At 41.4% G+C, this 27,210-nt stretch overlaps 1 protein-coding gene across 1 annotated transcript in view; it reads right to left on the bottom strand.

Annotated features, from left to right (window-relative positions):
* Positions 1 to 27,210, bottom strand: part of SERPINB7 (serpin family B member 7) — a 61,617-nt gene that overhangs the window by 27,995 nt on the left and 6,412 nt on the right. The gene's annotated exons all lie outside the window — the stretch shown is intronic.

The following is a 27,210-nucleotide window of genomic DNA, read 5'->3' as shown; positions in this document are numbered from 1 at the left end:
AAAGAAGCTAACAAGCATTTAGACCTTCGCCCCAGGTTTCAGAATAGTCTCTGGATAAAGACGGTCATTATGGGATTCACTCAGTTTGTATATGAGTCAAATTAAAAAATTGTTTTTAATTTTTATTTGTCTTGGGGGGGGGGGAGAGAAAGTGTGAGTGGGGGAGGGTGAGGGGCAGAGAGAGAGAGGGAGACACAGAATCTGAAGCAGGCTCCAGGCTCTGAGCTGTCAGCACAGAGCCCAACACAGGGCTTAAACTTACAGACCACGAGATCATGGCCTGAGCTGAAGTCGGACGCCTAACCTACTGAGCCACTCCGGTGCCCCAAAATGTAAAGGTGTAACTTGCCCATCTCTGTTCTTTACAATGCCAATGGTTTTAATGTAAACATGAAAAAAAAATTCAGGATCTACAGTATTTATCAGCCTGTCTCAAAACATATCCTTTGTGAGAAGGATCATCAACAGATTAAAAAAAGACAGCAGAGACTCTGAGTTTTCTACAAAGTTTTATCACACCTTGTCGATGATCTCTAATCCTCTAATTCCTTTCAACCCTATCCTGTGTAAATGTGCTTAGCTTAAGGGCCTAAAATAGAATTTAATACAATATTTTCATCATTCCTCAGACTCAGATGTTCATCTGGACCTCAGACTATTTTCACTGGTTTCTTTTTGTCCTGTCCTCCATCCTTCCCCTACTTTCCCTTTATCCCAGTTTTTTTCTGGCCCGAAATTTTCCAGAAACATATCTGTTGGGTTTGTAATCCCACCTGGCTTCTCTAGATGCACACCTGAATGCAGCAGCCTCAGGTAGAAGCTGAAACTTGGGGTGTTAGTTCATTATTGTCACTCAGCCAGACTCTTCTCCACCCTTCTGATCTGGCAATGGAAAGCCACATCTACAACACCTAGATTCTCCCTCCTAGAATACTGGCTAGAGTTCATCGAAATGGGTTTGCCCCTTGCTTAAGTGGCCACGTGTAGACAAAGGTAGGTTGGGACCAACTGGGTGCTGACACCTTTACCATCAGAACATACCATACTGGGGCATACATTCCAGTGTCTGTGCTAACATCACATGTTTGAGCTCCTTGCTGTACCCACATGCGTCTGCTGTGCACAAAAGGAACTACAAGCCTAGTTCTTCTCGCTGAATGTTTTCCAAAGAGTCGCCAACGCTTACCCAAATTACTGGATCCTCTATTGTAAAGAGCTATTGGAATCTGAAGGGGCCATAATCTTACAGTGGCTTGTCAATTTTGTCTAGTCTTGTTTCTTTCCCAGGAAGAAGGAGATCCAACTAGCTTATCCAGAATCAAATGGATCATTTATTTCCATGATGGTCTATGAGTAATATAACAGTAGAGAAAAATAAAGTCACAATTAATCTGGGAAACTTGATTTTGACTTAGCAGTTTCAATAAATTTTCTGATGGAGAAGGCTGTTGTTAATACGGAAGACAGGGTTACAGATGGATTTCCTGTTCTCTGTATTCTCATTGCACAGAGCTGAAATACGTTGAATTCCAAATTCTTCCTACCATCTATCTACCTGTTGTAGGCAGAAAGTACTTCCAAGTGGTGAAACAGCCAATAGGTAAAAGGTAAGAGATTCGAGTGACACATAAACTGGCCAATCCTCCTGGAATTACCAAGAGTCAATCATAATTAAAGTTCTCATCATTGTTTCCTTCTCCACTTTAACCCAGGCAACTCTCTTACTACCGTATTTGCAACAGGCTATTTAGAACTAACCAATCCCAAAGTGACGTAAGTCTGGGAAGGAAGTTCAGCCATGGGAACTGGTGTGTCACGTCAATTCTTCTCCTTTGCCACACGTCAACAACCCCAATTTCCAAAGGCCTCACCAGTTCATGAGTACAGATGAGGTTTCATAAATTGTAATAAGCTAAATTTGACTGTCTCTTGCCCTCACTTATTTACCCAGGACTGAAGCCTGCTATGATGCTTGAGGGTTCCCAAGGAAACAAATTTGCTCATCAGCTGGAACCACTACATAAGCCTTCCATATTTCTTGTCTGTTCTGGTACCTTCATCAACATCCTCAACCTCCAGGATCCTTGAGGCTCCCTCACCCTTGTTACTGCTGCTGGTGCTTAATGAGGGAGCACTGGTGTCCCTACCAAGAATACCTTCCTGGTGCCCTCACAACTGTCATGGAGGGGTTTTCAACATCTTCATTTGGCCCCATGAAGAAATGGGAAGAAGGTCCCTTCCCTGCTCATATTATACTGTATTGCCAGGCACCTAGCAGGGATGCATCTCCCAGGATTTGTCATCTTAACAGTTTCTTTGGCTGATGCTTATCCTTAGGACCAGACGAATAACAGAGGTTCCTCTGTTCTTGTTTTCTCACTCGCCCGTGGTGCCCATAAATGCCTATGCATGAACATCCTTTGGATAGGCTCCTTGCCTCAATTAAACAATAATAAGCAGGCACTTTGGGGGACTACCGAGCCATCATATGACCCAAATATGTCTGCATTTTCTTTAAAGTAACTACTGCACTTTCTTTTTTTTTTTTTTTAGTTTTTTTTTTAACGTTTTTATTTTTGAGACAGAGAGAGAGCATGAATGGGGGAGGGTCAGAAAGAGGGAGACACAGAATCTGAAACAGGCTCCAGGCTCCGAGCTGTCAGCACAGAGCCCGACGCGGGGCTCGAACTCACGGACTGTGAAATCATGACCTGAGCCGAAGTCGGCCGCTTAACCGACTGAGCCACCCAGGCGCCCCTGCACTTTCTATCTTTAACATTTAATACAAAGGCTTTATCTGAAGCATGTTTTTCTGTTACTGTCCTCAAATGGCCCACTAGGCATATATTCTCTTTAAAGGCATAATATAAAGTGAATAAAATGCCCACTCTTTCCAACAGAAGTCTGGGGAATAAAACAAAGTAGTCTATCTAGACCCAAAGGCATCTCTCTTTCTTCCCTCATGTATATGACAGCGTCTGGTATTTCATTCCGCCTTAATAAATACTATTGAATTAATGAAAGGGCCTAGGGTAAAATAAATGTTATGACAGAAAAGCAAACAAGTGAGAGCTCTACAGAAGGAATAATTAATTGGAAGTGGGAGTCTTAAGTAGGCCTCAGAAGTGAACAAGCATTTGAGCTGGATCTTGGGAAATGGAGAAAATGAGAGGCATTCCGGGGAGACAGAACAGCAGGAGTGCAAGCCCTTGGGAAGTGCTGTACACAGTGTGCTCTCGGAATAGCCCGGCAAGTACCTAGTGAGGTGGCGTGGAGGGCTGGAGGCCCCGTAGGCTCTGCCGCCTGGATAGGTGACGGACGATGTCATGAACAGAGACAAAGAACCCAGCAGGAAGAGTATGCGGGACAGGAGAAGAAGAGGTAACAAGGTCTGCTTTTAATATGTTGAATTTGAGATGCCTAGAGGACACCCAGATGGAAAAAAAAAAAGTACTTGGAAATTCAGGTCTATGAAAGAGGCAGTTGGCGATGCAGATGCGAATTTAGGAATCTTTGACACCGGGATGGTAACTGAAACCATGACTGAGATTACCAGACAAAGGGTCCAGAGCAAGAAGACTAAAACCTCATTGGGAAGGATCCCTGAGACATTTCTCCATTTACAAGATAGGCACAGCAAGGATCTAGACCCCTAATGAGACTTACAAAGTCCAGGCAACCAGCTGTGGCTAGAAATTAAATACCCGAAGAGGATCTAAGTAGCAAGGTCGCGTGACTTCTCCACAGTAGCAGCAGGAAGTCCAAGAGCAGCGCAGAGAAAAAAAATGGTTGGGTTTTGAATTTTAAATGCAGATGAGGTGGATTCAAAGTTAGTGTTGATGAAAGTGTGGTTGAAATGGTGGAGCACAAAGTTCAGGTTAGACATAGCGTAGTAAAGAGAGAGCATGACCATCTTCACAATATCCCAGAGCAGAGACTGTTTCAGAACCATGGACATCAACACAGGGGGCTCCCACCCGAAATTCCCGTAACTGCTCTGAGCATGGTGAGCCTTGGCGGGCTACAGAGAAGATGGAATGTGGGGCACCTGGGTGGCTCAGTCAGTTAAGCATCCGACTCCTGGTTAAGGCACTGGTCATGATCTCACGGTTCAGGGGATCAAGCCCTGCGTTGTGCTCTGCAGTGACAGAGTGGAGCCTGCTTAGGATTCTCTCCTTGTCTCTCTGTCCCTCTCTCTCTGTTCTTCCCCCACTCATGGGTGTGCTCTCTCCCTCTCTCAAAATAAACAAATAAATACACAAATAAACATTTTTAAAAATGTTTATTAAAAAAATGATGGAACATAAGATTATGCACATCACTATGCTGGAAGACAAGATGTTACTAAGCATGTTTATTGGGAATGTGGGCCACACAAAGGTCAGTACATGTGACTGGGGTAAAGGGCTCAAAACTTCAGAAGTGGACCCTCTTCAGCAGATAACAAGGTCCACACGTGCTCAGAGAAATGGGCAGCTGAGGAAGACAGGAGGCTAGATATCAGATGGCATACCAACGTGAATGTTCAAGCCAGGAACGCTTGGAAGCAAAATCAAAAACAGTAACTAAGATGCCAAAGTCCTCTAGAGTTCTAAGGGGGTAACTAAGAATCTGGCAGATGGGAGAAAGGAGAAAGGGCAATACAAGAAGATAGAAAAATTCTCTGAAAATGATGGTGGGGAGCCAGAGTAAACCTCCTACCTTCTTCTCCTGGCCTCAGATAAGGAGTTCATAGGGAGTAAACAGCTTCCATTGAGAAGAATTTGTAGCAAGTACTCAGAATAAATTCAGGATTATATGAGGTATGGGTTGAGGAGGCTGTGAACTCTGATTAGAGAGCTCTGTAGTTGGGCTGAGAATACACAGTTTCTGTGGTGAAAGAATACTAACGGGGAGGGCATACTGGAGGGTGCAAATCTAGAAGGGTGCTCTGAAAGGGGACTGGCCTACGGCTTAGTGCTGACTTTCCCAAGGAACAGAACAAAAACTCTTTATTACGTGCCTTCCATAGTAAGATTCTAAAAGGGGCGTGATTAAAGCACAGACGGGGAGTGAAAAAAGAAGTCCCTGTCCTCATGGACTTTTCAGTATACTTAGGGTGAAAGGACATTAAAATGCATACAAAGAAGGAGAGATACAGAGCGGCATTGACAAATAATACACAGTCTAAGTGTATAGAGTTTAGAGTCTAAGTGGACAGAGGCTGAGATCCTCGCAGTCTGAAGTCGTCACGATTGCGGCATGGACGATGCCGGTTTTGAACTTGTGTGTTTAGAATGAAGAGAAGCAGGAAGGCTACTCCGGGAGAGGATGTTCGCATCGGAAAGACCTGACCTGAGCATTAAAATTGACACCTTATTAAGGATTTGTTTCAAAATAACCCCACGATGTGGAAGAATGACGTGGGGATGAAACAATACTGGCCACGTGTTGAATCTGTTCAATCTGGTTGGTGGATACAGGGTTTGCTTTAGACTACTTTCTCTCTCTCTGTCTCTGCATGTGCTTCAGAAACAATAAAATGTAATTTTAAAATGTCTATTGGAGGGGTGCCTGGGTGGCTCAGTCGGTTGAGCATCCGACTTCGACTCAGGTCGTGATCTCACAGCTTGCGAGTTTGAGCCCCGCGTCGGGCTCCATGCCGACAGCTCGGAGCCTGGAGCCTGCTTCAGATTCTGTGTCTCCCTCTCTCTCTGCCCCTAAACCACTCACATTCTGTCTCTGTCTCTCTTAAATATTAAAAACAACAACAACAACAATTTAAAATGTCTATTGGAATGACAGTCTAGGAAGAGAACAATAGTACACCATTAAATTAAGTTAAAAAAAAAAAGGATAAAATACACATTTCATGTCCTCACTGCTTGAAGGGGAAAGAGACCAGTTGGGGTCCCTTATAGCATTCATGTGTAGGTCAAGTTTGAGAGCTGGGACAGAGACCTGTAGGAGACCCCTGAGGACTAGGCTGCCGTATTTTGACTGTTTCCTCTACTACAACCATCATCGTCACCCTCTTCAGCACCAAATATTCCTCTGTGAGCTCCTAGAGTTGGCAGGGAACACTCTGAGGTATGCAAATAGTCTAATCAAGATCTACCTGTCATTTCAGGTTGATGTTTTGCAATCCACGGGCTTGCTGAATTCTCATTGGTGGGCTAGGTAGGATTCAGTCCGATCGAATAAGCATCCAAGGCAGAAGCAAGAGGCGAGAGAGTAGGAGGAAAACTGGGAGGAAGTTTGCAGACCTCCAAAATGCTTATTCCTCTCACTACACTAAACTGTTTACTGACGTAATGATGTTTTCACCTTTTCTCCCTGAAGTTTCTCTTTACACAATTTTTAACTGTTACAATACAGTTATGGCCACTTCCTTTGAAAAGCAACGAATTCATACTGCATCGCTTCTGCCTCTTCTTCAGCAGTGCTAGTTTTGGAGGTTATTATTAAAATCCATCAAAAAGCATAGCAATAAAACATTACTTAAGGGAAATTTCCTACACATCTTAAAATAGATTACGACACTCCCTCCCTGGAAGCTGAAGTCATTTGCGTTTTGTTTTGTTTGGTGTTTCGTTCGTTTGTTCTGAATTGCAGACACTGAAATTTTATTATAAACTGTGTGTACCCTATCTAATCCTCTAATCTAAGTTATCTATTTGAGTAAAACCTTGCAGCAGCAAGTTCCATGGCTTAATATCATATTGCGTCATGGTTAATTCATCCTAAATGCTTTGAATGCTAGGTCTATTTTTATTTCTTGTATTCTCTGTTGTTGCGAGATGGGCAGGGCACAAAAGAATTCCATGTATTTACCCAATCTTCCCTTCTTGGTCTTCCTCCTCCACTTTCTTCTTCCCCCTTTTATTTATGAAATGAATGAGCTTAGCTCTCACCTGGCCATAAATACCGTGATGGAGCATTCTCCTCCGACATTTCAATGAATGCAGTCATTGGAACGTCCTACAATCTTTTCCCATGAGAATTTCAAATATCGGAGGCCTTATTGGTTTCCACTTATTTCTGCCATGTCATTTTGCACTGGGGTCATGGTCACAAACAACAGAATAATAAGTGGTAAGTTCCCAAAGAATTGAGTCATCACTGTTGCTTCTTAGTAACCTTTCCTATTTGAACTCTTTTAGTTCTAGCTTAAGAAGCAAATTAGAGTCCACTTTTCCATCGCAGAATGCCAATTTCCCAAATAAATGCAATAATCGGCCCCATTTGGTTTCCTGAATTACATTTTCACCCCAACTGGAATATCACCTATCTTTCGTGAAAAATAAAGATTTTAAATCCGCAGACTCATGAAGCTTTGAACAACTTTGGTGGTCAAGTTGAACATAAGTGATGTACAGACATCCCCCACTTCTCCAAGTTAAGCCACCTGGCTTTTAAGGAAAGACCTGCATCAGTAGGTCTAACCGAAATAATTCCAAAGAGGAGTTTCTCTTTTATGAGAAAAGGTACAAAATGAGTTTTGCAGGAGCCACTGCAGAGGCAGCACTAACCTAGCAGCGAGAGTGGTACTTGCCCAGCTCCTTCCGGGGAACCGCACAAGGCGTCTCAGCAGCAAGCCCCAGACCTTTGAACTGTGTGTGTGAGCATCTGGGCTTTGTCTCCATTTACTGGTGCATCTGTGTCCTAAGGTACCAGGAAAGCCTAACAGGGGTTATTTTGGGGTCAGGGAATACTCAAATATTTGCCATGTAAATTAATAGTAATCGCTTCTTCTTCTTCTTCGCTTGAGGCCATTTCAGCTTACAAAAGGATAGCAGGGGAAACCTTTGTATTTAGTTTTTCTATAACCTTTTATTTCCTCATCCTTTAACATCATGGTTCTGGGGGCGCCAGGGCGGCTCTGTAGGTTAAGCATCCAACGCTTGATTTTGGCTCAGGTCATGATGTCACGGTTGTGACATTGGGCCCCAATTCTCTCTCTTTCCCTCTCTCCATGCCCTTCCCCTGCTCCTGCTCTCTCTCTCCCTCTCTTTCTCAAAATAAATAAACTCTAAAAAAAAGTCACATTCAAAGAAAACACATATCCCACTCCTTTTATTAGCTTCCTTAAAGAGACCATTCTAAGGACTTTGCAAAGCCTGCCACACAAAAAGTCCCTCCTAGATCCTTTTTAGATCTCTCTTCCCACCCCCAAACTGTCACTCACAGCAGCAGCTAAATATCCTTCCCTGTATCGCAAATACATATTTCCTCACCACGATTATGCCCCACTTTCCATTCACCCCTTCCTGTTTTACTCAAGATTGCAGTATCCCCGCCCACGGAACACCTAACGGCAGGGGACCCACCGCTCCTCCCCACCACGCGAAGTGCATGCACATCTTTTGGAAGTTCAGCTTCTCTCCCACTCTGATTACATTTCATGAGACTATCATCCCCCTTTATTCTGGTGAAGGGTGGTAACATTCTTTGGCGTGTGTGTGTGTGTGTGTGTGTGTGTGTGTGTGTGAGACAGAGAAAGACATGGCAATAAAATAAGGTAGGATGCTAACATATTTACACAGCATTGTCATCAGAGTAAATCTAATGGACCTATATGAATTTTATATCCTGAGAACACAGAATACACTCTTCTCAAATGCCCATGGCTAATTCATAGAACTTGACCATATACTGGCTCACAAAGAAAGCATCCATCAGTGGCTTCAACAAAGGGAGTACTGCCAACAACACCTTCTGATCCCATCGCAGCAAAACTAGAGTTTACGAACAAACACAGAGCACAAAAAGACCCTTCCACATAGAGAGTAAACGTCCTGTTAACTCCTAGAGGAAAGGGAAAATAGAAACTGAAATTACAATAATAATAATAATAATAATGACAATGGTTTCCAGTTCTAGTCAGAATAGGAAAAACACATCCCACCCCATTTTTTCCTATGAATTACAACTAAAATCCCTGGACAAAAGCCATGAGACAACTGTGAATGGTGGGAAAAAAAAGGAGGAAGAAAGGCTAGAACCTCAGGACTAGAGGCACAGCTGGGTCTTTATCCTCCTATACATTCCAGCCTGTGTTCCATACTTTGGAAGTACTACCAGGGACAGGAAAGAAATCTGAAGGAAAGCCTGTTCTCTCCAGCCAGAGGTCTAGGAAGAGGGTAGCCCGGCAGGACAGAGCCCTTTAGACCGCACCCAAACAATTACAGGCAGCTGTCGTGAGGGAAGCAACGCCCCAACTCCCCCTCACCTTGGCCTGGTTGCGGCAGAGACGGTGGGGTGAAACCACGGTGAGCGTCCCCACCCTACCTCAAGCAAACAGTGTCACACGTCTGGCCACTGGTGGTGGCTGCAGCCACAGAAAATAGAACCCTACTCCTTCCCATTTACACTGAGAACACAGTCTTTGAGGTGGGATCTTGTCCACTCTGACCACCCTGAAGGAAGGAAAATGAAGAATACAATAACCAACAAACAAGTAGCCCCCTCCTCTCCCAACTACAGAGTTTGAGAAGGATCACACAAAGGCAAGAGATGGAAAAAAAAGATCCTTCAAATTTGTATATGAAGCCCCAGGCACACCCCTGTTCCACTCATCTGTAAAACCAAACAGAATCAATAAAGCAAACACTGGGAGAAGGGAATTGTGGTGCAGTTTCACACAGGCCTCTGGATAATGCAGAAGTGGGGCAGACCAGAATAGTACTGCAAAGATTGTGGCAACTAAATCGACACTAAAACCACAGCCTACCAAAGGGAGCCAGGATGTGCTTTGTAATAATAAATGTGTTAAATCCTACCAAAGAGAAGACTGAAATGAAACCCGAGTCTCCTTACAAAATACTCAAAATGTTTAGGATACAATTCAAAATTAATCATCATACCAAAATCCATGAAAATCCCAATTCACATGACAGAAGATAATTAATAGATTTCAACATCAAGATGATACAGGTGTTGGAATTATCTAACGAGGACTTTATTTTTATGTATTTTTTTAAATATTTTTTACATTTATTTATTTTTGAGAGACAGAGAGAGAGAGTGTGTGAGTGGGGAGGGACAGAGAGAGAGGGAGACACAAATCCGAAGCAGGCTCCAGGCTCTGAGCTGTCAGCACAGAGCCCGACGCGAGGCTCGAACTCACGAGCTGTGAGATCATGACCTGAGTCGAAGTCGGATGCTTGACCGAATGAGCCACCCAGGTGCCCCAAATGAGGATTTTAAAACAGCTATTAGAAAATGCTACAACTAGCAGTTTCAAACACTTTTGTAAGAAATAGAAGACACACAAACAAATAAATGCAGATACACTGGAAAATCCAGCTGAATTGGATAATTCCCTAAAGAAATACAGATTACTAAAACCAGATTAGAGCTGAGAAACTTAGACCAATTTCCATTAGAGAAATAGAGAGCATTATTAAGGAACTACTCCACAAAAAAACATCAGGTACAGATGGTTTGACAGTAGAATTCTACCAAACTTCCAAAGACCAGAGTCCCAGTGCTCATTATTCTAGAACACTGAAAGGAAAGAAAACATCCCAATTCCTTCCCTGAAGCAAGTGTAACACTGCTACCTAAACCAGAGGAAGACAGTAGGGCAGGGAGGGGACACATACCACACATCACAAATATTGATGCAGAAATTCTAAACAAAATATTAGCAAATAGAATCCAATACGACATTAAGAAAACAATACGCCAATACCTTGTGGAATTTATTACAGAAAGGCAAGGTTAGCTCAATATTAGGAACTTTACTGCTATAATATACCATATTAATAAATCTAAGGAAAAAATATTATGATTATCCGGACATATGATGAAAAATCCACTGACAAAACTTAATACCCATTCGTGATTAAAAAAAATAATTTAAATGCTGAAGAAAAAAGATGTCCACTATCTCTGCTACTACTCAGCTTTGCACTGAAGGTAGGAGCAAATTCCCTTAGACAAGAGAACTCAATCAGAAGAATAAGAGTGGACGAAAAAAATAAGTTAAGTCACATGTATTTTCTAGATGCTATAATAGTATAGCTGGACAGCCATAGATAATCAGTAATAAGAGCAAATCAAACAATTAAAGAATTCAATGAAGTAGCAGGCATAGAAGAAACATTAAAGAAAGTCCACAGTTACATCCAAATACTTATGGCAAATTAGAATATGATAAAGGCAGCATCTCAAATCAATGGAATAAAGATGGACATTTAAATAAGCAACTCTGGGACAACTGGGTAGTCAATTGTAGGTAGGACAATTGGGTAGAAAAAGATAAAATTAGATCCATATCTCACCCCATCTATAGGAATCAACTCCAAATGGATAGGGATCTAAATGTAAAAAACTGAATCATGGAAGTACTAGAAAAAAAAAAAATACTGGTCAATTCTTCTTTAACTTCTGTGAAGAAAAAGGCTTTGTAAAAATCCAGAGACAATAAAAGAAAAGCTTAATAAATGTGACTAAAAAATTAAAATTAATGCGTGTCAGAAAATACCAAAAACCAAGTCAAGCTATAGGAACATTAACAACATACACCACAGACACAAGGTCTATACTTCGAATATGGAAAGAAGTCTTAAATGTGAAGGGCAAAGGACCAAAAACTTGATGGAAAAAATGTAGAAAAGTCGTGACCAGGCAATTCATACATAAAATAAATTTTTTTAATGGACTTTTTTTTAAGAGAAATTTTAGGTTCACGGCAAAACTGAGTGGCAGGTAACCAGATTTCCCGTATACACCCTACCCCCATTCATAGCTAGCCTCCCACACAATGTCTCCCGCCTAAGTGGTACATTTGTTACATCTGATGAACCTACAATGACACATCATAATCACCCAACGTTTATAGTCGATTAAATTAGAGTTCACTCTTATTATATATTCTGTGGGTTGGACAAATGTACAATGACACATAGCCACCAGTATATAGTATTATACGGAGCAGTTTCACTGCCCTAAAAATCCTCTGTGCTCTGCCTACACATCCCTCCCCTCCTCCCCACTCCTATTTTAAATGTTTATGCAATTAAAAATACGTGATTTCTTCTACTGCTCTTATGTTTAAAAATTCCCTCTGTGCTCTGAGATTCAATATCTACTTGCCCATGTCTTCTGCTAGTTTGTTTTGTTTCTTTCTGTTATTTTTTTGGTATGAAATGAAGATCTACATATTTAATAATAATAATAATAATAATCAATTATCCTACTAGTATTCCTTTAAACTCTCTTCCCTCCAAATCTGGGTGATTCCCATTCATCACAAGCTAAGTTTTAACTATGTAAGTCTATCTCTGCATTCTATTCCATGCCATTCATCTGTCCATTTCTTTGCAGTGAATTAAAACTGTTTCATGAAAGTGTGTTTCAGTATTTGCTAAGGCAAGTCCCTCCAATTGCTCCTCGCTTTCAAAACAGTCTTGACTATTTTCAACTCACTTCAATTTTCTACAGAATTTTAGATTTATTTTTCAAGAAAAACATCCCATTACAGAGTATAGTGGAATTAATGTCTGTGATTTTAAAAATACATTGAGTCATGTGTTCCTTAAGGAGACTAGCCTTGTTTCTCTGATGACAGCCACTCCTGGAAGACTAGTATGAAGGCTCCTCAGGACACTTCCATCAGCAGCTTGGAAGGAGCAGGAAAGAACATACAAGGGATGTAGAAAGAGATAGAGACAGTCAGAACTCAAACAAGCAGAGACCTGACTTCCTTCAAAGGGCCAGACTATTCAGTCACTCCATGTTTACCTGAATATGAATCAGACAGAAAACAAATTTGGTCTCGTGAAACATCCAAAAACCCCAGTGTCACTGGGGTACAGTCTGCAGAAGAACAGAGGTGGCATCTTCGTAGGTTAGATAACCAAATCCCATCTGCTTTCACATTATTCTACTCCAGATCCTGGGACCAAGGCTGTAAGTGACGGAGAACAATTCACCCAAACGTGTCAGATCATCCATCACTCATAAGAGTCCAAGTCTTGGGAGAATTTTCTTTTACCCTTAAGGTTGGGTAAGTTTCACTGTTGGGCCTGCCTTCAATTCAGTTCATACCACGTAAATGGCATGCAGTTTCTGTTTTCATAACTTGGGAAATACTACACAACTGTAATTGTTTTGTAATGCAATTCTTTATAGTGACCCATTTAGAAACACAGGTCAAACTTGTTCTTTTCTGGGTTCCTTGGCCTGGAATATGTTCCCAAGTCATGGAATTCTCAAAGCATGGCATGGTGAGATGATAGAATTCAAGTTGCCAAAAATTAGTAAAATAACTTAGTGCATGTTAGTAAAATAACTTAGTGCACGTTCCAAGGACACGATCTTTAACAAAGGAAGCTAGTTATAGTCTTCTTTGCCCAATGGCCACTAATTTCTGCCTCACTAAACCCAAATCAAAGCTATCACTAACACCTGCAACTCTCCTAGCTCCAGCCCCTAACCTTTCTCTGACTTTCTGTTATTTAAAGTACTCTACATAAATGCTTTATATTCCCTTAACACCTTAACAACAACTACTTAAAATGTGGACAAGTAATAATCCTTTAGGTCAAGCAGCTGATGAACTGGAACATTACCAAATTTAGTTTTGGCTGTAACTTCCCCAGGATTATTTTAAAATAAAATTATTTATGAGTGGGCCTTTTTTAGACCCACTAATAAATTTGAAGTGGATTAGTTACCAGGTTTTTCAATACTGAAACTAGACTATCTCAAACATAAGCAGCAAGAAAGTTTGTAGCACAAAGCTACATAGAGAAGACAAAGATTTCAACAATTCCCTGTAGCAGTTCAGAAAAATGATGTCTATATTTTGATAATGAAAAGCAGAGATTTGTGTGATATTGGTTAGGGTGCTCAATCTCTTTCTGGAGTTGGACTTTCATCCATCCTTTTATTCCTTTCCATAATTACAAAGTGAGTCTGTGGCTAACCTCATCCACCCAATTCCCAAGGTTACAGAATATGTTTAACACTAGACTATAGTAGCTGGGCCCCCCTCCCTTTATTTCTGATGGAGTCTGAAAGTAAGGATATGACCTAACCTCAAACATATCTTATCAGCCTCTTAATTCGCAATTATCTGCTAATATTATAGGCATGAGAGTAATTCAATGTTTAATTTTAAATGTTATGATATTTATATAGTTCTTGTTTTATGGTCAAATACATAAAAATAAATCTAGAATGTGCCACTGAATATAGTGAAATGTGTCATTATGTTAAGTGACTCTTCTCTTCCTAAATATTCATACCTGGAGAGGTCACGTTTAATAGAGCCCTTATTTTACCTATCTGTTTTAAAAAGTTAAGTGTTCATAGCAGTTGGTTGTGAAGAGAGAAAATGCTCAAAGCCACAGAACAAGTGAGGGTCAAATGGATCAACAAAACTCAGGCCTCTCGCTCTGTCTCCTGCGCGTGCCCCTGCCCCTCGGACATCTTCAGAGGTGGATGAAAGTCTAGTGGAGCCTCTACCCATCCTCAGTCTCCTCTGTGGGATCCTCCTGTTTGCTTCCTGCTGTAAACGCTGGTCCTCTCTTCCCACCCTCTCTCTGGAAGATCTCAGCCACTCCCATTACTTCCACGGTCACCCACCACCGAGGACTCCCAAAATTGCATCTCCAGACCCTTTAATTCCTATATTCTAATGTCTACTGGACATCTCACAAGCATCTCATGATCTTCCCTCATGATCTTTCCCCAAACCTGTTCTTCCTTTTCAGCCCTTCTCTCTATGTAAATGGAACTTCTATTTGTCCAGTTGTTCAGCACACAATTTTGAGGGTAACCTTTGAATTCTCCATCTCCCCCATACTTATGCAATCCATTGCCAAGTCCTACAGTGAACTCCTACTCCAAAACCTATCCCAGGTCTATCCACTTCTTATCATCTCTTCCTGGACTACCTTAGTCCAAACCACCATCATTGCTTATACGCCTTTAGAGCTGACAACTATAGCTCTTAAGCTATAAGAGCTTACAATTATGTATATGTGTATTTGTTTAATGTCTGTCTCTCCTTTATACTTTAGGCCCCATGAAGGCAATGCCTGTGTCTGTTGTATCACTACAATAACCTCTATCTTAGTAGAAACTAACAACAGTCCTTCCATAAATGAAATTACAGAAAGAAGAGAGGACTAAACAATCTCCTCTTGTTGGTGAGTTTTCCGAGAAGTGGCGTTTCCCATGTTGAATTAGTTGAAAGCCATCAACCATATTAAAGTTAAATTTTAACTAAATATTGATAAAATGAATTATATTCTTATATTCCATAGATATAGGATTAATTCAATTGAATCGATACAAAATTTGAGATGAAAATGCCACTGCAAGGGAAAGTACTTCCTCTTAGATATCTGGTCTGCTGGAGAACAAGCCCAGTTGCTTCCATGCACCAACCCCCATGTGCACTGGCTGAGACAGCCACGATACCCAATCAACAACCATGCCAATGAAAACCATGCAGATCAGATCTTTGGCACATGCAGTCTTTCATGAATGTGCCTGAAGCTAGGATCCTTAATATGCATATAATCTCTTCCCACTTCCCTGCAGCCCATAAACATGTCTAGGAGGCCACTGTGTCTCCTACCATCTGATCCACATACTAATGCACATAACAATCTTTAAGTCAGACTCAGCAGTAGTAGAATGTCTTGGCCAAGGATGACCTGAATGAAGATGCAAAGACTGTACACCAGAGAGAAGAGGGAAAAAACCTCACAGTATTATTTCGGGAGGAAATTCTATGGACATTTTGGCATCATTCACAAAACCAAAGAAGACTATTAACAGAACCAATTTTTTTTTAATGTTTATTTATATTTGAGAGAGAGAGACAGAACATGAGCATGGGCAGGGGAAGGGCAGAGAGACCGAGAGAATCTGAGGCAGGCTCCAGGCTCTGAGCTGTCAGCACAGAGCCAGACGTGGAGATGGAACCTATAAGCCGTGAGATCATGACCTGAGCCACAACCAATGGAGCCACCCAGGCGCCCCATAGAACTTATTTTAATAAGGTTGCCCATTCAAATCCTTCATCTAGTGGTTCTTCCCCCTCCAGTCAGCAGTTCCAAATTATCTACTCATTGATCCAACAAATCTTCATCAGGGGCCAGCCAACTGGATGTTAGGCTTGCGCCACACCGTGGGGATGCCGTGGTAGGTAAATTAAAACACCGTCCCAGCCTTCAATGAGCCCAAAGTTTGGTAAAGGAGACAGTTGATGAACAATTACAAGGCAGCATGAAAAGTGCCACAGGGGGGTGTTGTCTGAACAACCAAGAAATAAGAGTTCATTGAGAACTAGAGGGAGCAGGGAAACCCAGCAGAGACAAGTGGACTTGATCCAGTCTGGAGGGGAAGAAAGGAAGCCAGAGCCACACATGCAAGTCTTCAGGGACAGTAGGGAACATGGCAACCCTTTAAGTAGCCGATGGAACTAGTGGTCAAAGGCAGAAAGAAAAAAGAAAAAAAAAAGACTAGGGGAAATAAGAAAGGAAGAGAAAAAGCTAGATAATGAAATTAAAAAGACAATCAGGACTTTAAATTAACCCATCCAGTTGTAGAAGGAAAAAAGATGTGTATGTCCAGAGAGGCCTGAGTGCTCCATTAGGTCCCTGTGTCATGCTGTGTCGTGTGTGAAAGAAAATATATATTGTTTCCTAGCCATCAATTTTAGTAGGCAAGAGTCAGTAATGTACCTAGAACGTTGCTTTTCAAACTGCAGATTATAATCCACTGGGGAAAATGAAATAAATTTAGTGGATGGACATCAACATTAAAAAAAAAAAAGAAATACATTGGTACATGATAAGACAGAATAGTATAGGACACATGAGAACAAACAAATAGAATAGATCATAAAGCACTGCTCACAGGAAGGGCAAGTATTATTTCATGGGTACCCATGCATGTGATCAATTACAATTGCTTGATAGCCACCCACCAAGAAGTGGGTCCAGTGACGATTCCAATCAAGTCTTGGCATCCCTTTGAAATCTTTCTTAAATATTTAGGGCTTACTAAAGCTCCTGGACCCTGGCCAAAAGGTAAAATTCTTGCTCTTTGCTGTTAAGTGAACTTGGATGCTGGGAGAATGCCTTTGAAGAGCTGGGCTCTGTGCCAAAGGTGGGGAGGAGGGGCCTCATAGTGGTCGTTCACCTTGGAGGGAGGGTCAGGGAGGGAAGCCTATCACACACAGCCACCAGGGTTTCCATGACAGTCTTGTGTATGTCACATATACCAAAAATCCAGATGCTAGGAGGATCGGTTGTTTAAACGGGCCCATGCACTAAAGCATCTTTTCCCTGTAACTGTCCCAGAAACTTCTCTCTACAGTCAACCACTGCCTCTCCAGGGGCCAGACACAGAAGATTTGAGACTGGATGATAAGAGCCAAGTCATTGGTGTTTAGAGCCAGTTTCTAGACAGTGGTTCTATTTCTGAGGGTTTCGGTGAATCAGGTAGCATCTTTAAGAAAGGAGTTCATGACTTTTTGCTTCACTTTATATTAACTAATCCATTCTAGGCAGTGAACATTTGTTTATTATAAAATTTAAGTCCCATGTGCCACTCTTCACCAGCCAGGACATGCACAAATATCTGAGGAAAAAGAATTCATCTCCGCAGATGGTGTCAGGCTCTGGGCACGGGTAGGCAGTTGGGCTAAGTTGTGGTCATGATACTAATAAAGATTTCTGGGGCTTTATATCTGTAAATATTTTAAAGTCACACCAATCGTGCCATTTGTTGCCTGCCACGTAGGCCAAAGTTAGCGATGGCAGTTGTACCAAGTGTGTGCATGACAGGGGCGGGGCCAGGTGCTGTGAGAATGTGGCAATGTGACACTGAAGGTTTGAAGAAGTAATTACTAGAATATGTGGGCAACACACCCTCCTGGTAAAGCCACTTGTGGTTGAGGGACAAACAAGCGAACAGGAAAGCACCCCTCAGAAACTAAAACTTACCAGAGAGGCAAACTAGACTGTGAACTCGAAGGGGAGCTCTGTTGATATTTTGCTAAGTGTGGTGTCCAGTGTTGACAATTATATGAAAGACTGAGTACTGCAGTGCAGAAATTTCGAGACCGTTTATTTCATCAGGAACTCCTGGGAGCAGAGGTTGGCAAACTTTTTCTGCGAGCGACCAGACAGTAAATATTTTGGGTCTGTGTGCCGTGTGGCCATCTTTCACAGCTCAATGTTTCAGTTGTAGCGTGAAAGCAGACATAGCAAGTAAGTAAACAAATGGACATGACTATGTTCCACTAAAACTTTATTTACAAAATCAGCTTTGGACTGAGAGCTAAAGTCTGCCAACTCCTACCCTAAAGCATTAAATGCCCCTCTGGAAATCAATGAGATTAAAGACTTTGGCAAACCACACAATTGATTCTTGACAGACTTCTATCCAACTTTATAACTTAAAACTATTACACCAACTAAAACTATAAAAAGGCAACAGCAAATTAGCCTCTCTCTTGACCCTCACAAGCATATCCCACAATATCGTTATTTTATTATTGTCACTATTGTTATTCCTATTTTCAGCTGAAAATTTCAAGCGATTCAATTGCTTTTCCAAGGGTACACATGCTGTAATAAATAGAATTTATGCACAATCATTTGACTCCATAAGAATCAGAAAATCCAGAATCCAAATTTTTGTTTTGTAGCTAACCAAATTTCCTAGACAAGGAAGATAAACTTTCTATGTTTGTAACTCGAAACACGGAACAGAAACTTTCAAAATGGTAATGGTGACTAACTTGGGAAGCAGTAGAGAATTTGAGAAAAGAAAGACTTAATTCACTGTTATGACAACCGCAAACAAATCAGAGTCCTTGTAAGTGTTTCCATTTCCTTACATCTCTCTTTCTCCTCCTTCTCTCTGTCTCTCTCTCTGTCTCTGTCTCTCTCTGTCTCTCTCTCTCACACACACACACACACACACACACACACACACACACACACACACACTCTGAGTCCACCCAAAACTCTGGAAATAACTGGCAAAATCTAAAATGTAGGACAGGAGTCTTGGAGGAAGCTGCCAGGAAGTCTTGGAGTGCCAGGCCTAACCACCCTAGGTAATTGATGCCTTCTAATCTCACAGAATCTCCTTCACCAGTTCCCCCCAAAATACTGAGCAGCAACCTCTGTTTATCCTCCACCCTGATTTCAACTGTGATGGAGCGGAGGTCCAGACCCACTTTGTCATATGAGATGAATGGCTTGCCTGGCTTTCACAACCTTTAACAAGAGACCGGGCTGGGACTGCTGTTAGATTGTGGTGTTGTCACTGGATCCTTCTGCGGGTCCTGCGGGTGTGGCTGAGAGCAAACCACTCATAAATGGATGCTCTGTGCCCCACGGACAGAAATGGCCAGTCACTGTCCATGTGCAGGAACACACATTCCCAACCACTTTGCTGAAACACTTCATAAACCCACCCCATGTAATGATTTTATGAGACCTGGCACACATCAAAGTTCATAATCTGAGCCTGAAAACAGGTAGCAACAGGTGTGAGAAAACAGCTCCGGTCTTTACTTTGTATCCCCTACGGCATGCTCTCATTACATAACATCATGTGCCCTGAGATGAGTACCTTCCTACTTTTAAACTTCAAAGTCTCATGTATAAATCCCTAATATTTATCTCAATAAATGTTATTGCTATTTGTTTCCACCTTTGGTGACAGGTAATAACATATTGGTCAACCATTACAATGATCTTATATAGAGAACTGTAGGCTTTTTACTGGTGATGTGATACAATTCTTGTCCATAGTTGAATAAAGATTTTTAAAATTCTTCAAGTTTGCCTCACTAACTCACCTTTAAAATGATACTATTGTAAGTGAATTCTGTTCAGTGAACCTGCAAACCTATTGTAAGTGAACCTGCAAACTCCAGTGTCTGCCATTAAAACAGGCTAATTGTAATGCCAAGGGGACCAGTAGAAAGAAATCAGGGTCCTTCTCATCTTATCCCGATTTTTGTCCCTATTCATGCCTCCTCTAACCCCAAAATTTCTCAACTTCTCATAGGAAAAGAAAAAATGGGGGAAAAAAAGGTGGGGGAGAGGAGGGGAAATGAGAAGAAAAGAAGTATAGAAAAATTGTTTTCCTTCATTTCAGAAATAGGAAAAAAAAAAACAAACAAACAGGAATCCTCTAGCTATGGCCCGAAATGCCACCTCAACTCAACACTTCAGATTGAACACTGTGGGCACTAGGAAATTACTAACATTTTCCCTGCCTCCTTCCAACAGTCCATGCTCTGTGATGGCTGGAGATACTTGGAAAGAGCTTTGGGGCAGGCAGAGCAACTAACTGCAGGAGGCTTTCCAGGAGAGACGATGCGCCAACTCCTTCTGGAACAAGGAAGGAGAGAAGCCAGTGAGGTTGACTGAGCTGGAGGGAAGGGCTTGGGCACAGAGAATCTCATGCACTACAGTCCTTGGGGCTCCAGCTTCTCTCTGGATGGCCCGGACAACCAGCCTTATCCCATCTTTGCGCCTCTGGGGAACATTCTAAGACTAGAGGGCTTGTACCTAGAAAATGTCACAGGTGGAGCTTTTTATCTATTTGCTGGTGTTCCAGGCAGCATCACCTATGGCAACACTACCAAGTTCAGACAGGAAAACATAATCTGATTATTTCTCAAAGAATAAAGGAGGAAATCTGTGTTTGCTTTGGAGCAAACCCAGACCCCATATTCTGTCACGAAACATGAATAGAATAGCACACTTCCCTAGTGTGAAACTGAGGTTTTCAGTCCGCTCTATATGGATCTCCCAGCACTTTTCAGCCAGACAAAAGACTTCACACCTCTTTTCTAAGATAAACTTCCAGAATAGTTTTACTTCATCCCTGTCAAGGAATAAATGCAAATTGATTTATCAATATAAATATAAGCTTCTCTTCAAATATGTTAGCATTGAAAACTCCACCATAGACTTTGGATCAAAATCTTCCAGCTACAACTTTGATTAAATGCGAGGTTTCCTGTTGTAGTTCTGTTCTAACCGCAGAGGTCAGGGCGTCACAAATTAAAAAGTCCTTTTCCTTCCCCTCCTCTTGTGTCATGCCGTTTGGGGGCCCCATGAGAAGCCCACTCCCTAGTCCGTCTGTATCGAATGCAAAAATACTAGCAGAGATATCCAGGCTATAAATTATTATAGAAGACAACATTTACAGTACAGAGACCTTCTAAAGCTCAGCTGTACCCAGCTTTGGCTTTTTTTGGAGAACTTTTGATTCTGAATAAGTTTATCAAGTACTCAAAAGCTCCAAACATTACTAAAAACAACAACAAGCTCAAGCCTCTCACCATTGTTGCTAGAAGTTGCCAAATATCATTGATAATAATGAAAATATCAATCAACAGGGAGCGTCTAACACGTAGCAGACTTTTGGGGGGAATGCAACTTGTCATCAGGGTTTTAGATCATTTGCTGTTAAAAAAAAAAGTAGAAAACACTAGCTTGTAAATATCCATTCATTCATTCACACATATTTATTCGTGTCGTTACGCCTGGGGGATAGAAAGCCCAGATGCAAGAATTAAGTATATTCATTCAGTGCATAAGTTATCTTTTATAAGCATGGCTTTGTTCTGCAATTGGCAGGCATTTTTCACACACAGTAAAGAACAAAGCTGATTTTCCTATATCCAATATGTCGGCCAGTGGGATAGAGGCTGCCATCCACTGTCATCCTCATTGCAAAATCACTCTACAACGACCCTGAAGAGAATAGAGTAGGACAGGGGAGTTTACAATGCCTTCAGGGAAGCAAGAGAAGGCTACAGTTTTACCAAGCAAGTCATTGTCTGACTTCCAGAAACCCAGATGCCGGAGGCAAAGCTGTTCCTCTGAAGGCAGATAAATGCTCACACAGACAGCCCTCAGGCTCTGGGGGTTGTCATCCATTTTCGGGTGTCTGAGAATACTCTAGAATAACCCAGCATGCATAAGAATGCCACTTACCTCCTCCCACTGCAGTTCTGCCACCTGCACTGATGGGCTCAGGTTCCTCCTGCCTCCTCCCTCCTTACTCCTCACTCCTCCCACCTCACCTCTGCCAAGGTCCAGGGAAAGTTCTCCAGAATTCCCACTGGCTCAACCCCTGAGGGAGAGGCCGGTCACTACAGCAGCAGTAGTGACAGCAATGCACGGAAGTCCCTCCCCCCTCCCAGACTGCACTAGTACGAAAATCATGGAGGGGACACCAAAGAGGCATACCAACTAGGCTTCCCTGTCCAGCTCAGGAAGGCACACGGCAGCCCCCTGCTCAGCAGGAAGCCTAGGGTGGTGCCATAGTGTCTGTTATTCATCCTACTATTTGTTCATGAGCAAGTAAACCACAGAAAGAAAACATCCCCATCTAAACCGTATGTACCTGGATGTTGGGCAGGTTATCAGTCAAGAGCCAAGGATCAGAGCCAGCAGAATAGAACACAAAGAAGGGAGGCACATGGGGTAAGCCAGAGCCAAGAGGGGCCAAGCACCAGGTGCAGGACTCAGACAGTCCTGTCCTCTGCCCAGGACTGAGACCATTCCGAGGGCACTCACTATCTAGAGTTCAAATGGTGTCCCTGGAAGATGAAACGACTCAAGTCCCAGATCTCAAGATAAGCTTGCAACACATGGATCGTTTGTGCCAATGACAGATGGCAATGTGCGACTCTGGAGAAACACTGATGACCCAATACACGGCAGAGACCATATACTCCGAACCAGACGTCAGGATATGTCTTCTGGGAAGCACACTTTTGGTGGCAGAATACAGAAGGGTGTGGTGTACTGGAAATTCCAGCTCCTCACCTTGTACCCATGTGACCTTTGGCAAGCTCTCTAAGTCTTGCTTTGCTTATTTGAAAAATGGGGAGGATTTTGGTAATGGGGAAAAACGGGGAGGATTAATGGTTGAGAGGATTATAGGTAGCATACGCAAAGTACTTAGTATATAGTAGGCATTTAATAAATGTGTTATTAACGTAATAACAGATTGAGGCAGTCCTGGAAAATCTGTATCTATAATGAGAACTTCTATCTACATGTTCTATTCTTCTATCTACTTGTTACCCACTACTCAAGGTCCATGTCAAGTCTCCCCATTTTCACCATCTTCTATATGAGCATGCACCCATATTGATTTCTTTCATTCTTGATAATATGTTTTCAACATATATTTTACTGAATGTTCTACCTTTTAGATACAATTTTACCTTGCCAGTTCTAAGTCCCTCCTATAAGATCTTTTCCTGAGCACAGAAAGCAAGCCATGCTACTTTAAAATCCCAAAGATTTAATATAACGTAAGAGACCTGATAAGCATTTGAAAAATATGTACTTAATTAATTGTGGCCCAAGCAGTATTTTTGGTTGGCCTATAAACATCCTTCATATCCACCTGCACATTTCCTAAATTATTTTTGAAAGAAGACTTTTCATGTTTGCATTGCACCATGATCTATATGGAAAATAAAAATCCTATCCACCTCGCAAAATTATTGTTGCTTTGCTTTTGTCGTTAAATACAGCTATGGCCCTGTGACAGTGGAACATGGAGATGTCGTGTCTGTGTGCTGAAATAAGGAGACATCCCTGCTTGTGTTAAATAAAGTCAGCCAGCATCACTGATTTATGGAACCACTTCTGTTCTCTATTTCCATTTATTTGGGCTGGGGATACCCAGTCTCCATCTTACTGGATGCCCTGGTCCATGGGGTGAGTGCCAGGTTAGAAAGGGTAAGCATGGCAAAATACAGTAAGTTATCTGAAGGTCACTAGGCTTTTATAGAAACAACATCCCCTGTACCCCCTCACCCCCTCACCACAAACACACTCACCCCTATGGATACAGGAAGAGTCAGACCCATTGCCAAGGCTAGACTTAGGGTATAAGTATGCGTACATCCCTTTTCCTCATTCCCTCCCATTCAAATGCCCAATGCCCTCCAAATCTCCCTTAGGTTTTGACCCCTTCCCCAGTAACAAAACCTGTTCTTACCTCAAAAGCAGTGATATTTGCCATTACTTCTTAATCTGAACCTTTATCAGAATCACTTTCCCAAAGAAACCCGTACTTGGATATCCCTCTAATCTTGGAGGAAAGAGTTTTTCCCTTAAGAGATTTTTTTTTTAACGTTTATTTATTTTTGAGACAGAGAGAGACAAAGCATGAACAGGGGAGGGTCAGAGAGAGGGAGACACAGAATCCGAAACAGGCTCCAGGCTCTGAGCTGTCAGCACAGAGCCCGACGTGGGGCTCGAACTCACGGACCGCGAGATCATGACCTGAGCCGAAGTCAGCCGCTTAACCGACTGAGCCACCCAGGCGCCCCGATCCCTTAAGAGATTTCAACATCAGAAGCAGGTGGAAGAGTTTTGAAGATAACACCTCTCCATATTCTAATGTATTAACTGGTAAAACGGTTTTAAAGCTGTGGGAAAAGATGAGATTTGAAAACATACATTTAATTCTCACCCCCTCATCCCATCCCCCATATAATGTTAATGGAAATTCTGTAAGAAATTGTAATGATAAAAAGTACATCACTGATGGCAGGGAAGAGAGTTATGTAAGTACCAGAAATGCCAGGGAAAGATAAACAGGGTTGACTTGCAAATCACTATCACAAGGAGCAGTGACTCAGAGGGAGTAAGTGATGGGACCCTGCACTCCCCTCCTGGACATGAAAATAGAAGAAAGAAGTGGAGGAAGAGAATCAGGTGACATGACCAGCGGAGAATGGCTTCACATGGACCCTCTTTTGCTGCTGCAGACTGGTGGGACTGGAAAGCAGAGTTCCAGTGGAACCTAGAAATTCAGATGGATACAAAGGCAGAAAGCCCCTAGAAGGAGATTTCCTGAGATAAGAAGACATGTTAGAGTGAGGAACTTCATGAAAAAAAAGGTCTTAAAAACCAGGGGTACCAGAAGTTCCACCAAGATACCACTGGCAAAGTGTTCGAAGAGTGAATTCCCAGGGTGGCTTTGTTATAAACTGGTGAATAAAACAGGGTTCTTCTACTCAAAAATGGATTGGATACTTGGCCACAGAGGATCCCACACCTACCTCAAGGCATCGAAAAACAACCACCACCACAAGAAAAAAAAGCAAAACAAACAAATCAAAACAGAGACAGGACAGCACAGAAATGAGTCTTCCCTAGCAGGCTTGTTCATGACTCTGAATCTCATCTTCTGCCCTGACATTTTCCTTGCTGAATTAGCAAATATGAAGATTGATGACATTTCTAAAGGGATCCAAAAATCCAAGAATGGTCAAGACCTCCTCACAGAACATTAAAAGAATGTAATTGAGAGACATGAAAGAAAGTCTAAGTGGCAGGACTTATTATGCTTATGGATGGAAAACTAAATATTGGAAATGTGTCAATTCCTCAAAATTTTTTCATAGACTTTTTTTTTTGCTATTCAACCAAAATCCAGTAACTTATGTGTATGTATTTGTAAACTGATGGGCTGATTCTTTTTTTTTTATTTTTTAGACATTTTTTAATCAAGTATAATTAACATACAGTATTGTATTAGTTTCATACGTACAGTATAATGATTCCAACAATTCTGTATATTACTTAGTGCTCATTATAAGTGTATTTAGTCCTTTTACCAATTCCACTCATCCCTCCACCTGCCTCCCCTTCAGCAACCAACCACCAGTTTATTCTTTATATTTGAGTCTGGTTTTTTGGTTTCTCTCTCTCTCTCTCTCTTTTATTCATTTGTTTTGTTTTTTAAATTCCACATATGAATGAAAGAAATCATGTGGTATTTGTCTTCCTCTGACTTATTTCACTTAGCATTATATCCTGTAGCTCCATCCATGTTGTTGCAAAGGGCAAGATTTCATTCTTTCTTGTGGCTGAGTAGTTAGTATTCCATAGCATGTATGTGTATATATATACCACATCTTTTTATCCATTTATCTATTGATGGACACTTGGATTGCTTCCATAACTTGGTTATTATAAATAATGCTGAAATAAACACAGGGGCACATAATGTCTCTTTTACTTGGGTAAATACCCAGTAGCAGAATTACTGGCCCATATGGTAATTTCATCTTTAATTTTGGGGAGAATGTCCACACTGTTTTCCACAGTGACTGCACCAGCTAGCATTCCTACCAACAGTGCATGTGTTTCCTTTTTCTCCACATCCTTGCCAACACTTGTTATTTTTTTGTATTTGATTTCAGCTATTCTGACAGGTGTGAGGTGGTATCTCAATGAGCTTTTGATTTGCATTTCCCTGATGATGAGTGATAAAGAGCATCTTTCCATGTGTCTGTTGACCATCTACATGTCTTCTTTGGAAAAATGTCTATTCATTTCCTCTGCCCATATTTTTTTGTTATTTTTTTAAAATTTATACCCAAGTTAGTTAACATGTAGTGTAACAGTGATTTCAGGAATAGAATTTAGTGATTGCTCACTTACATATAACACCCAGTGCTCATCCCCACAAGTGTCCTCCTTAATTCCCCTTGACTGATGGGCTAATTCTAAAATTTATATACAAATATAAAAAATTATATACATAAAAGAAGACAACCTTGAAATATAAAAACAAAGTTGGAGCCTTCCGTTAGGAGATGCCAAACTTAGAAAGCTATAGAAATTAAGAGTGGTATTAGTGGAAGGACAGACTAACAGGCCAATAGAGCAGAATAGAGAAGCTAGAAACAGATCAACCAATTTGATTTTTATTTAAAACAAAGACACCACTAAGTAGGGGAAGAGGGAGGGAATACGGATAGCCATACTTCTTTTAAACAAATGAAGTCTGACCTATACTTCACAGCCTTCACAAAAATAGATTCCAGATGGATTATAGTTCTTAAGGGAAATGATTCAACACTAAAACTTCTAGAAGATAACAATGGGGAATATCTTCGTTAACTAGGTTTAGACAAAAATTTCTTGAACGGATAACAAAAAGCATTAGCCGTAAAGGAAAAGATTGATAAATTGATTCCATTAAAATTAAGAACTTTCTGGTCATCAAAGGGACACCTTCAAGAGAGTGAAAACATAAGCCAGAAACTGGTAGAAGATGTTTGCAAAAAATATTTATGACAAAGATCTGTTATCCAAATACATGAAGGGTGTTCTACAAATTAGTAATAAAAGGAAAGAAAACCCAATAGAAAAATGTGCAAAAGATTTGAACAAGAACTTCTCATAC

Source organism: Panthera leo, chromosome D3 (genome assembly GCF_018350215.1).
Source record: "Panthera leo isolate Ple1 chromosome D3, P.leo_Ple1_pat1.1, whole genome shotgun sequence".
Taxonomy (NCBI): domain Eukaryota; kingdom Metazoa; phylum Chordata; class Mammalia; order Carnivora; family Felidae; genus Panthera; species Panthera leo.
Note: the sequence above shows the minus strand (reverse complement) of the source record. Positions and strands in the feature narration are given on the sequence as shown.